Here is a 12452-nt window from a genome sequence, read left to right on the forward strand (position 1 = left end):
CGGTGCATAAATGCTAGCTTCTTTCGGTGCAAGTTGCACTAACTTTCAACAATCTCTCACTTGAAGATTTGATTGAAACAATCATATCTTCACACTATTCTTTCTACTTTGTACCATCATGTTGCTTACGTCTCTAACAGGTCACAAGAGGATCGACACCAAGTAAATTTATCAGCATTGATCGCTTTCGTCATAAAATCTGCTATGTTGTTTTTGGTATGGATCTTCTGCATATCTACCGTCCCTTTTTTCACCTTTTCACGAATGAAATGATACTGAACTCGTATGTGCTTTTTCCTTGAATGAAATGTTGGATTCCTTGCTAGATGCAAGGCGCTTTTTTTGTCACAAAACAGAGAGACATACTCTTGATTGTGCCCAAGCTCTTCCAATAGCATCTTCAACCAAATTGCTTCTTTACTGGCTTGTGTAGCTGCTACATATTCTACTTCTGTAGTTGACGTAGCCACAACTGACTGCAATTTTGAAACCCAGCTTACAGCTCCACTAGCAACTTTGAACACATACTGATAGGGAAGCGATGGCGGATTGATGAACGATGCTCTTGTTGAAGAATCAAACCTAGAAAAAGATCTAGACTCGATGAAGAATAATAAGGGATAAATGGGGAAGGTGGCAGTAATAGATAGGGTTCTTTAGGATTTCTTTTTGGTGCTAGAAACAAGATAAAGAAAAGATAAAGGAATTGCAAATAAAATAAGATAACCAAGAAATCAAAAGATCTCCCTTATGAAGGTGAACGGTAAAGATGATTGATGACGTGGATGGATATGTGGAAAATCGATGGATAATGTCCTATCGAGCCCTCCTAGTTGCAATGAAAAGGCAAACATGATAATATGGCTCTAACCAACCCTCCTAGTCGCTATGAAAAGACAAATTGGAGTGTGAAGATTAATCTCCCTTACAAGAACTTGAAAGAACTCAAGGAGAAGAAGCTTCAAAGGCACAAGGCAATCAGCACTTGCAAAAACAAACTCTCGTTGCATTATTAATCAAAGAAATCTTGAATTACAAAGTTTAATGAAGCCTCCTTTATATAGGGATTGAGTTCTAAACGTCCTAAATAACTAATGGATAAAATAATAATAAACTAAACATATCATAACTCTAATTCCTAATAAAATAATAATAACTAAAGATAATACTTTTAACCCAACCATAATTCCTAATAAAATAATAAATCTAATCCTAAAAGATAATGCATCATCCTATATTAAGTTATATTACAAATAATCAATAAAAATATTGAAAATTCGTAATATTTACAAAATCCCGTACTAATCCCGTATAGGATTTTCTGCATGCACCGTCTTCAGTAAAATAGTCATATCTTGAGTTCCCGATATCGGATTGATGCGATTCAAGAACCGTTGGAAAGATAAGAGACAGACGGTCGTATATTCAGAAGAAATCTTGACTAAATAAGATCATGATCCCATTCAAAAAGTCGTAGTAAGTCTGCTTCTGATCTGATATTCTTTTCCAATGCTTGGACGAGTGGATCATTTGGAAGAGTTATTACTTCTTCCTTTGATGTGAGCCTTGTGATGCATGTATCATCCTCTATTTCTTCAAAAATATTCGACCTCGAATCTGAAACATTAAAGGGAGCAACAATAGAATCGTTTAATGATTCATTCACATTATACTTACCGAATAGATATGCTTTGAATCTTCGAGACTTTGTTCTTCTAATAGGTTCGAGTAGAAACATTAGTCCAAAGAAGCATGTATTATGGAATCTGGTACATGTATCATTCCCCCACTCCTCAAAAGGATTCATCCTCGAATCTGAAAATCCAAGAGAAAGAGACTTAGATGTGTTGAAAGGAAAACTTGTGAAACATTTACCAGGATCAATGTGATATGTCTTTATGCGTTTCAGTCGAGGTTTCTTCTTTGTAGGAACTGATTTCTTGTAGTCTTGAAATCCTCTTTTGTATACAAGTCTTGTAATATGATGTTTAGGTTGAAGTTCAACATGGCGCCAACCACTGTTGGCTTTCTGTATGATTGCTTCAGATAATTTCTCCATGGTTTTATTCGTGTGTGGTGAGAATGAGTGTTTAAAAACCATGTCAACTGGTTTGTTAAAGTAATCCCTTAAGTCTCCTAAATATGGTTCATAAATTAAGAATTCTCGGGAGGAGATTTGTGGACTGTAGAACCTGTTTAGTTGGCAAGGAAACTCATATACAAGATAAAGCTCATTAAGAGCACTTTTAAAAGTATGGGTAGAAATATCAGAAATATCCGAGTTATTGTGATTTACATCTTTTATATGTTCAATTCTTAGAATATTAGCATGCTTAAGAGTATACCTTCGTGGTAGTGCATCGTCTAATGTGTTTTGCTTACCTCAGTCATCTACGCACTTAAAGGAGTTGTGTTTAGTATGGATGACAACTTCACGAGCCTTACCTTGTAAGAAGGAGAAGAAGTATGTTACAATGTCATTAAAATGAGTAATAAAATACTTACCTTTGGACTCCCGTAAATCATGACTCTTCATTGATATGGCATAGTGATTAGGGCTTTCAAGTGGTAACCCGTCAGGAGGGTCACCTAATATTATTCGACAACTCTTGGCTATGGAAGATGGTGTGGGCCAGTTTCGTGTTGCTTTTACTATTTCATCATTTACATGGATTTCCTGTGCACGAACTATAAAGCCTGTAGAGTTGTTAAAATCATATTTCGTCATTAAGATGGCGTCACGACTAAGGCTTTCCTGGATGTAGCCTTTTTGTAACAAATCCAACTCTTTGGTTTCTTCGAGATTGTATGTTTAACGAGGTATGATGGAACCTTGAATTAGATTGGTTTGGCATTATTTTACTCTTTTCAGTGGTAGTTCGTTAGGTAGATCACCTAACACTTCTCGAAAATCCTGTAAAAGAGATGAAAACACACTAGGAAAATCCTTGTTAATGTTAGAAATCGAAACAATTGATTCCCTAAAGCGAACAAGGATGCAAGGTTATTTGTAAAGAAGGTTCTGTCTCATTTCTTTTGTGCTCACATATAGATTTTGAGTCACTCTTTTCTTCTCACATTTAGGTTCACTCACCTCCCATGGGTCATTATTCTTTTGGCTTTTATAACTAGTGACCTCTTTTGCTTTTGCCTCTTTCTCAACTTTTTCTTGTTTTGCTTTCCCTACCTCCTCACAAATTATCATTTGATCTTTAGGGACTGAAAGTGTGTCATTCTTTGCTGGTCGTTCTTTCTCCTTGTCAGGTTTATCATCTCTTGGCTTTTTTAGAGAAGATGAAGTAGAAGTTGAGGAAGTATTTGAAGGATTACCTTGGTAAGAAGATGATGTACCTTGGTAATGTTCACTGAATCGAGATCTCCTTTTGGATTTGTGCTTCGATTGTCATTGATTTCTTTAGTGCGTCTTCAAGGTTTTTGTACCCTTGTAGATCAAGAAGATCAATGATGTTTGAGTTTAAGCCGACCATGAATCTTGACATGGTGACCTCTTCTTTTTCGGTTATGTTAGCCCTTTTGAGTAAGGACTGTATCTCCTTATAGTACTCTTCAACTGAACTTCTACCTTGTCGAAGTGGGTCTAGTAGTAGTTTAACTTCTCGTTTATAATGTGTCGGTAGGAATCGCTTCCTCATGGTTTGTTTGAGGTCGGTCCAAGAAGTGATTGTTGGAATTTAGAAGTTTTGGATCTTTTTCCTTGTTTGCATCCACCAAGTTCGAGCATATCCTTCGAATTGTGTGGTGATGAGGTGAACTTGTTTAGCTTGGGGGCAGTCAAGGTGTGCGAACATGAGATCAACTTTTCCTTCCCATTCGATGTACATGTTTGGATCATTATCTCCTTTGAAAGACGGGATCATGAACATTGGTTTTGCAAAGAGTTCGGGTGCTTGAAAACGTAGTTGTTCTCGCCCGAGTACCAAAAGTTCAGTATTGTTTGGTCTTGGATTCTGGTTTGGTAGATCCAGTTGTGGTTTTTTTCGTTCTCTCACGATTTCATCAAATCTTTCAACTTGAGTCGTGAGTCGGGCAAGTGTGGCTAAGATAGCCATAAGTGTCTTGTTATTATTGTCGCCCATCCTGAAATCATAACACTCAAAAGAAAATTTTAAAGTAAAAGAAAAATAAAAGGAAGAAAATTCAACAAAGCAAGAAACCTCACAAGTCACTCCAAGAAAGTAACACAACGAGAGGCAAGTAAGCCGATCTTGTACTCTTTAAAACTCACTTTACCAAGTAGTCTTCCACAGTTCGTATCGGAGTTTGATTACTAGCAAAGGCGATAAGAAAAAACTTAAAAGTTCTAAGAGGCCAAACAAGGGTTAGACTCCAAGAGAACGAGAATGCAAAGAAGGAAGAAGTATGCAAACTCTTTAGTCCGACTAACACAAGAAAGATAATGTGTTAGATAATGCACAAGAACAATAAAAAGAAAAAACAAAAGAACTTAAAGCACTAAGAGAAATAAAAAAAAGAACCAACCCAGAAACCTGGAAAACGCTGGATCAACTTGAGAAACGTTTTTGAGGGAGTTACCGGTGTCAAAAAATTTTGGGAAAATTCTAGAATGTATTTCGATGAGTCAAGAAACCACCTGTAAAATTTCAGAACCAAATACATTCAGTAGTATCCAGTGGACTCTGTTGAACGGTGAGTCCTCAAACAATCTGTTTTTCTTGATCGTTTTGTTCGAAGGTGTTATTGATCTCCAAATATTCTGATTTTTTGTGTAAATGATCTTCAATATATGAAGTTGAAATCTCGAAATTTTAACCACGAAATATCTTCTGTAGAATTTTCAAGAAATTCGACAAGATCCTAGACCGAATCTGCCGATGAAACTTGAAGAATGTATTTGAAGGCTCTAATGAACTCCGATTTGGGTGAATTTCGGACTGGAGATTTATATTAGAATGAATACAATATCTGGAGAAAATAAGACCTAAATACCTTCATTTGCAATTTTTTTTTGAAATTTTGGCTTTTTTGTTTTTTTTTTTGGAAAAAAAATAACAAACTAACAAGAAGGATTTGAATCTAAATTAAAATTAAATAAACCTGTAGCCAAAGTTATGGCCAAAAGACTGAGACATACTCAAAACGAACCCAATGAGGAACATGTCACAATCAATTCCCGCCTTTGCGCTGATCTGCCAACTCATGGTATCTCAGCGCCATCAACGTGCAATCTGACAGCTCAGCATCATCTGTCTCGGATCCCCCTGCATCATTTTCCCCGATTACTAGATGGAGATCCTCGTTTAAATTCCCACAGTTTTTTAAGCGGAGACGGGTACGAGTTTTTTAAACGGAGACGGGGACCAATACCTTGCCCGTTGCCATCCCTAATCATGTTGCCCATTTCCAGCATTAGTTACTTGAGTCATCATAACGTTCGCCTTCGTATCCCTTTAAACACTAGTTCTGGTCCGATAGGTTTGTTCATCACTTCCTTATGAGTAGCATTGTTATTCCGTTGTTTGTTAGAGTTCTTCGCTGTCTTGTGTGCTTTTTCCTTGCTGCATTCCTCCTGATTTCTTGAGTGTTGCTTTCCATTCCTTTGTCCATTTGCAGAGGTTTCTGGTTTTGCGGCTTCGATTGGTGCTGATTCTTGCGTAGCTTGTACCTCCGTCTCCTCTTCCATTGTTGTAAGTGCTTGGTATCGAGATCCGGTCTGGGTGTCCTTCCGTTGTGTTTCTTTACTCGTTGTCTCTGCCATTTTCTTTGGCGCATGTTTCCTGGTTGGTGCAACCATCCATGGTCCATATATCGAGTCATCATCTGTCCCCTTATCCTTATTACTGTTTTGTTTTCCTTCTTGGTTTATCTCTTCTGTGTTTGGAGTAAGAATGATTCCACATATATTCGTTGTATGTCCATATTTTCCACATTTACAGCAGATTTGATTTAACCATTCGTACTCTAATTGTTGTATTACTCCGTCTATACGAATGCTTGGGATTAGTGGTTTGTTCAAGTCCACTACAACCGCTAATCTAGCGAATTTTCCTCGACCCAACAATATATGACACGCATCCATAGACACAACATCACACCAGGCATTATCAAAATATTTTCTACCAATTGAAAAAGACACGAGGCATCGCCTATCAACTGTTACCTCACTGTCTTTATTTAGCCATGACAACTTGTATGGCTTAGGATGACGGTCCGTCTTCAACTGCAATTTCTGGACAACCTCCTCGGACACTACATTCTCACAACTGCCGCTGTCAATGATCATTTTGTAGACTTTATCTGCAACTGTGCAAGTCGTGTGGAAAATATTGGTTCTCAACCAATCGTCCCCTGAATCGCCCTTGGGGGTAAGTAGACTCTTGCGAACGACCAGAGTCTCATGACCATCTCCATACAGCACATCATCAGTCTCATCATCGTCATACACGGGTTCGCCAATCTCCTCAGTCTCGTCTTCCACGTTTTCCTCAATCAACAAATTTTTGCCCTTTTGACTAGCAGGCTTCCTGCAATCAGTCGCCCTATGCCTTTGTTCACCACAACGAAAACATCTAATAGTAGGGTTAGAATTACCCTGCGGTGGCTGCTGAGCAGGACGAGACTCTTGAGGGCGAACTGGTCGACTGTTGTGATCGCTCCTGATCACTGGTCTCCTGTTTTGCTATTTTTCAACAGAAAGTGCACGCTGGTATGCTTCCGAAACACTCCACAATGAATGAAGGCTGAGGACATCTTACAAGGGCTGGCGTAAACCCCCCAAATATCGCGCCACCATCTGCTCCTCCGTCTCAGATAAATCGTTCCGGGCGACCAATTGGTAAAACTCCTCCGTGTAATCATCGACTGATCGCGCGCCCTGCCTCAACGCATGAAGTCGCTGAAATAAGGTTTGCGTGTAGCCGAAGGGAAGGAAGTGGCCCTTCATCTTCTTTTTCATCTTCTCCCAATCAGTGATCTTGGCTTTGCCCTGTCTTTCTCGTGAACGTCGTAACTGTTCCCACCACGCAGATGCTCTGCCCTTGAGTTTGATGGCGATCAGTTTCACTTTCACACGATCGGGGACTTCCTTATATTCAAAAATACGCTCCACTTCATTAATCCAATCCACGAATCCCTCGGCCTGTAACGTACCAGAAAACTCAGGGAGATTGACCCGAAAATCGAGGTCTCCATGACGCTCCTCCCGACCACGGTGCTCTCGGAATCCTGCGCCCCGGAATCCTGCGCGATTGTGATATGGGTTTTCGAAAGTGGAATTGGTATCGTGATCAGAGGCCTCACGATCCTCGAAATCCTGCGCCGCCTGGCGCTGGGTTAATTCTGCGACTTGCCTCTGCAAATCCGCAATCATCACATCCTGAACGCTGCGATCACGGCGTTGGGCTTCCTCATTCGGAACCTGCTCACGACGACCACGACCTCCAGCCATTGAAACTGGTGAAATTTCCCAAGAAGATATTGAAGCTCTGATACCAACTGACGCCAGACAGAATAGTGATTATCCTGTAGGCTAGCTCCGACAGACGATTCACAAGAGAAAATTCGCCCAAAAATCAGAGAAAAAGTCTCTAGGGTTTAATAAAATATTATAAAATCAATAACCATCCAAAAAGCAGTCCACAAGCCGGACTGTTATAGCAAAAAAATCATCTTTATTCGAATTTTGCCAAAAATAGCAAAATCCCGAAAATCACTCTAAATTGAAATTCGAAATAAAATAAGCAATCTCCCAAAAATCCGGTCTAAATCGGATTTAAATTGACTTCCTAATTAACAATCGAAATATTACCATAAATAGTAAAAAATAACTAAATCTAGTGATTCGGAGGGGAAAACGGCAGAATTTGAGGTTGAAAAAAAGGCCATATGGAGCATAGCTCGATGTGGAAAGCGTGCGCGTCGAAAAGAGCTTTCCGGATTGGGGTCTTATGCGCGATTCTGACACCTGTAGCCAAAGTTATGGCCAAAAGGCTGAGACATACTCAAAACGACCCCCAATGAGGAACATGTCACAATCAATTCCCGCCTTTGCGCTGATCTGCCAACTCATGGTATCTCAGCGCCATCAACGTGCAATCTGACAGCTCAGCATCATCTGTCTCGGAACCCCCTGCATCATTTTCCCCGATTACTAGATGGAGATCCTCGTTTAAATTCCCACAGTTTTTTAAGCGGAGACGGGTACGAGTTTTTTAAACGGAGACGGGGACCAATACCTTGCCCGTTGCCATCCCTAATCATGTTGCCCATTTCCAGCATTAGTTACTTGAGTCATCATAACGTTCGCCTTCGTATCCCTTTAAACACTAGTTCTGGTCCGATAGGTTTGTTCATCACTTCCTTATGAGTAGCATTGTTATTCCGTTGTTTGTTAGAGTTCTTCGTTGTCTTGTGTGCTTTTTCCTTGCTGCATTCCTCCTGATTTCTTGAGTGTTGCTTTCCATTCCTTTGTCCATTTGCAGAGGTTTCTGGTTCTGCGGCTTCGATTGGTGCTGATTCTTGCGTAGCTTGTACCTCCGTCTCCTCTTCCATTGTTGTAAGTGCTTGGTATCGAGATCCGGTCTGGGTGTCCTTCCGTTGTGTTTCTTTACTCGTTGTCTCTGCCGTTTTCTTTGGCGCATGTTTCCTGGTTGGTGCAACCATCCATGGTCCATATATCGAGTCATCTTCTGTCCCCTTATCCTTATTACTGTTTTGTTTTCCTTCTTGGTTTATCTCTTCTGTGTTTGGAGTAAGAATGATTCCACACATATTCGTTGTATGTCCATATTTTCCACATTTACAGCAGATTTGATTTAACCATTCGTACTCTAATTGTTGTATTACTCCGTCTATACGAATGCTTGGGATTAGTGGTTTGTTCAAGTCCACTACAACCGCTAATCTAGCGAATTTTCCTCGACCACCAGCGTATGTCTTATAGTCGATTTTAACTACCTTGCCAATGATTGCCGTTATGTCTGAACAGTGCTTTGGAGTAGTATCGGTATGGTAGCATTGGAATTCTTACCCAAACAACAACTTGGGATGGGCAGCTCTCGGATGTGGAGAAGGATTTACTCTATAATTGAACTGTGAGGTAGCTACCATATACGGTCCATGGTCTTCTCGTAAGAACTTCGGACGTAGTCTTCTTCCAATTCCAATATCACTATGTAATAGTCGTTGTCGAGATCCACCACCTGGAACTTACCTTTTGGTTTCCACAATATTTGAATCCTCTCCACTAGGGTTTTGTAACCTATCCTGCGTCCCAGCAATCTTATTATTATAGATCTGCGCATACTTTGATCAATACGGTCATGTACATTCTCAGAAAATTCCACTGACGGAATCGGTCCACTCGTGTCAATTATAACATCTCTTTATTCTATTATCACGTTATCAAGGCATATTGGTGGCTGATCCAATTCAAGTGCTTGTTTTCCTCTGTTGATTACCGCACTAGCGTACGTCATGGTCTCTTTCTTTTGGTTCCTATCTTCCTTGGCGATGTTGTTTTCCTGGTTATGGTTTTTTGGTCTGTCATGGCAATATAATCTCCATCCATGTTTATCTCTGTCGCAACTTCCCCTTCTTCGTTCCTTGCTTTCTTCTGATCCCTTAAACTTTCTAATGGCGAGCTTGGTCGTTCAAGTATCATGGGGGTGTCTAGATGAATTCCTTCCATCTTGCCTTTGAGAGAATTATCATCAGGGGGTTCTGACGGTGGTAATTGGTGGGTTAACGCGGGTGGGGCAAGGTTTTGCGGTGATTGATCGTTAGGTTAGTCAAAAACCCTATCGTCCATAGGTTTTTGCTTAAACACTCCAGCTAAATGTATGAATTGTAATGTCACTACAGCAAAACTGTACATTTTCGGCGTTTTTTTTTACCTATAGCGGAGTTTTTAAGCGCCGCAAAAAACACCTGCGGCGCTATGACAAACGCCGCAAAAAGCGCCGCTGCAAATAGCGTCGCTAAAGTTTGCGGCGTTTTTCCCATAAATGCCGCAATAGGTGTTGATATTTAGCGGCGTTTTTTCCACAAACGCCGCAATAGATCTTGAGATTTAGCAGCGTTTTTCCCACAAACACTGCAAAAGATCTGGTAAACGCCGCAAAATGTCATATCTATAGCGGCGTTTTAAGATACAAACGCCGCTAATTACCTCTCTATAGCTAAAAGAAATTGATTTTGCAAATTAAAACTAATTTGTCAAATGTTGTTTTCTACTCTTTTATTACTCAAATTTAACCTGTAGCATTTTCCAATAAACTTGGCATCCATAACAACAAACTTAAAATCCATAACAAGAACCATCTAGACGGGGAATTGGAAACCGGTACTTCACTGTAATTCTGTTGATCGCTCGGCTGTCAACACACATACGCCAAGAACCATCTTTATTTGGCACTAACAGAGCAGGGACTGCACATGGGCTCATACTCTCTCGGATATAGCCCCTCTCCAACAACTCTTCCACCTGTCGCTGCAACTCTTCGGCCTCCTTGGGACTGAGGCGATATGCTGGTCGATTTGGCAAACTTGACCCAGGAACAAGGTCAATTTGATGCTGAATATCCCTCATAGGTGGTAGTCCAGGAGGAAGATCCTCTGGAATCAAGTTAGAGAATTCTGCTAGCAGCCACTGCACCTCTACTGGTAAATCTGTATCCACGTCTACTGCATTGTTCTCGCAAGGTAGCAAGGCATAGACCACGCCGCCATGCTCAATCTCATCTAAAAACCTGGACATAGAAAGCAGATTAGTATTATGGGTTACTGGGGTAGGAGTAAGTCCTTCCCGCCGGGGTGCCAACACAATCTTTTTTCCCTTGATGCTAAGGGAATATGTATTCTTCCGTCCATCATGAATGATACTGCGATCATACTGCCAAGGTCGACCCAACAATATATGACACGCATCCATAGACACAACATCACACCAGGCATTATCAAAATATTTTCTACCAATTGAAAAAGACACAAGGCATCGCCTATCAACTGTTACCTCACTGTCTTTATTTAGCCATGACAACTTGTATGGCTTAGGATAACGGTCCGTCTTCAACTGCAATTTCTGGACAACCTCCTCGGACACTACATTCTCACAACTGCCGCTGTCAATGATCATTTTGTAGACTTTATCTGCAACTGTGCAAGTCGTGTGGAAAATATTGGTTCTCAACCAATCGTCCCTTGAATCGCCCTTGGGGGTAAGTAGACTCTTGCGAACGACCAGAGTCTCATGACCATCTCCATACAGCACATCATCAGTCTCATCATCGTCATACACGGGTTCACCAATCTCCTCAGTCTCGTCTTCCACGTTTTCCTCAATCAACAAATTTTTGCCCTTTTGACTAGCAGGCTTCCTGCAATCAGTCGCCCTTTGCCCTTGTTCACCACAACGAAAACATCTAATAGTAGGGTTAGAATTACCCTGCGGTGGCTGTTGAGCAGGACGAGACTCTTGAGGGCGAACTGGTCGACTGTTGTGATCGCTCCTGATCACTGGTCTCCTGCTTTGCTGTTTTTCAACAGCAAGTGCACGCTGGTATGCTTCCGAAACACTCCACAATGAATGAAGGCTGAGGACATCTTGCAAGGGCTGGCGTAAACCCCCCAAATATCGCGCCACCATCTGCTCCTCCGTCTCAGATAAATCGTTCCGGGCGACCAATTGGTAAAACTCCTCCGTGTAATCATCGACTGATCGCGCGCCCTGCCTCAACGCATGAAGTCGCTGAAATAAGGTTTACGTGTAGCCGAAGGAAATGAAGTGGCCCTTCATCTTCTTTTTCATCTTCTCCCAATCAGTGATCTTGGCTTTGCCCTGTCTTTCTCGTGAACGTCGTAACTGTTCCCACCACGCAGATGCTCTGCCCTTGAGTTTGATGGCGATCAGTTTCACTTTCACACGATCGGGGACTTCCTTATATTCAAAAATACGCTCCACTTCATTAATCCAATCCACGAATCCCTCGGCCTGTAACGTACCAGAAAACTCAGGGAGATCGACCCGAAAACTGAGGTCTCCATGACGCTCATCCCGACCACGGTGCTCCCGGAATCCTGCGCCCCGAAATCCTGCGCGATTGTGATATGGGTTTTCGAAAGTGGAATTGGTATCGTGATCAGAGGCCTCACGATCCTCGAAATCCTGCGCCGCCAGGCGCTGGGTTAATTCTGCGACTTGCCTCTGCAAATCCGCAATCATCACATCTTGAACGCTGCGATCACGGCGTTGGGCTTCCTCATTCGGAACCTGCTCACGACGACCACGACCACAACCTCCAGCCATTGAAACTGGTGAAATTTCCCAAGAAGATGTTGAAGCTCTGATACCAACTGACGCCAGACAGAATAGTGATTATCCTGTAGGCTAGCTCCGACAGACGATTCACAAGAGAAAATTCGCCCAAAAATCAGAAAAAAAGTCTCTAGGGTTTAATAAAATATTATAAAATCAA

Source organism: Hibiscus syriacus, unplaced genomic scaffold, assembly GCF_006381635.1.
Source record: "Hibiscus syriacus cultivar Baekdansim isolate YM2019G1 unplaced genomic scaffold, ASM638163v2 tig00110783_pilon, whole genome shotgun sequence".
NCBI lineage: Eukaryota > Viridiplantae > Streptophyta > Magnoliopsida > Malvales > Malvaceae > Hibiscus > Hibiscus syriacus.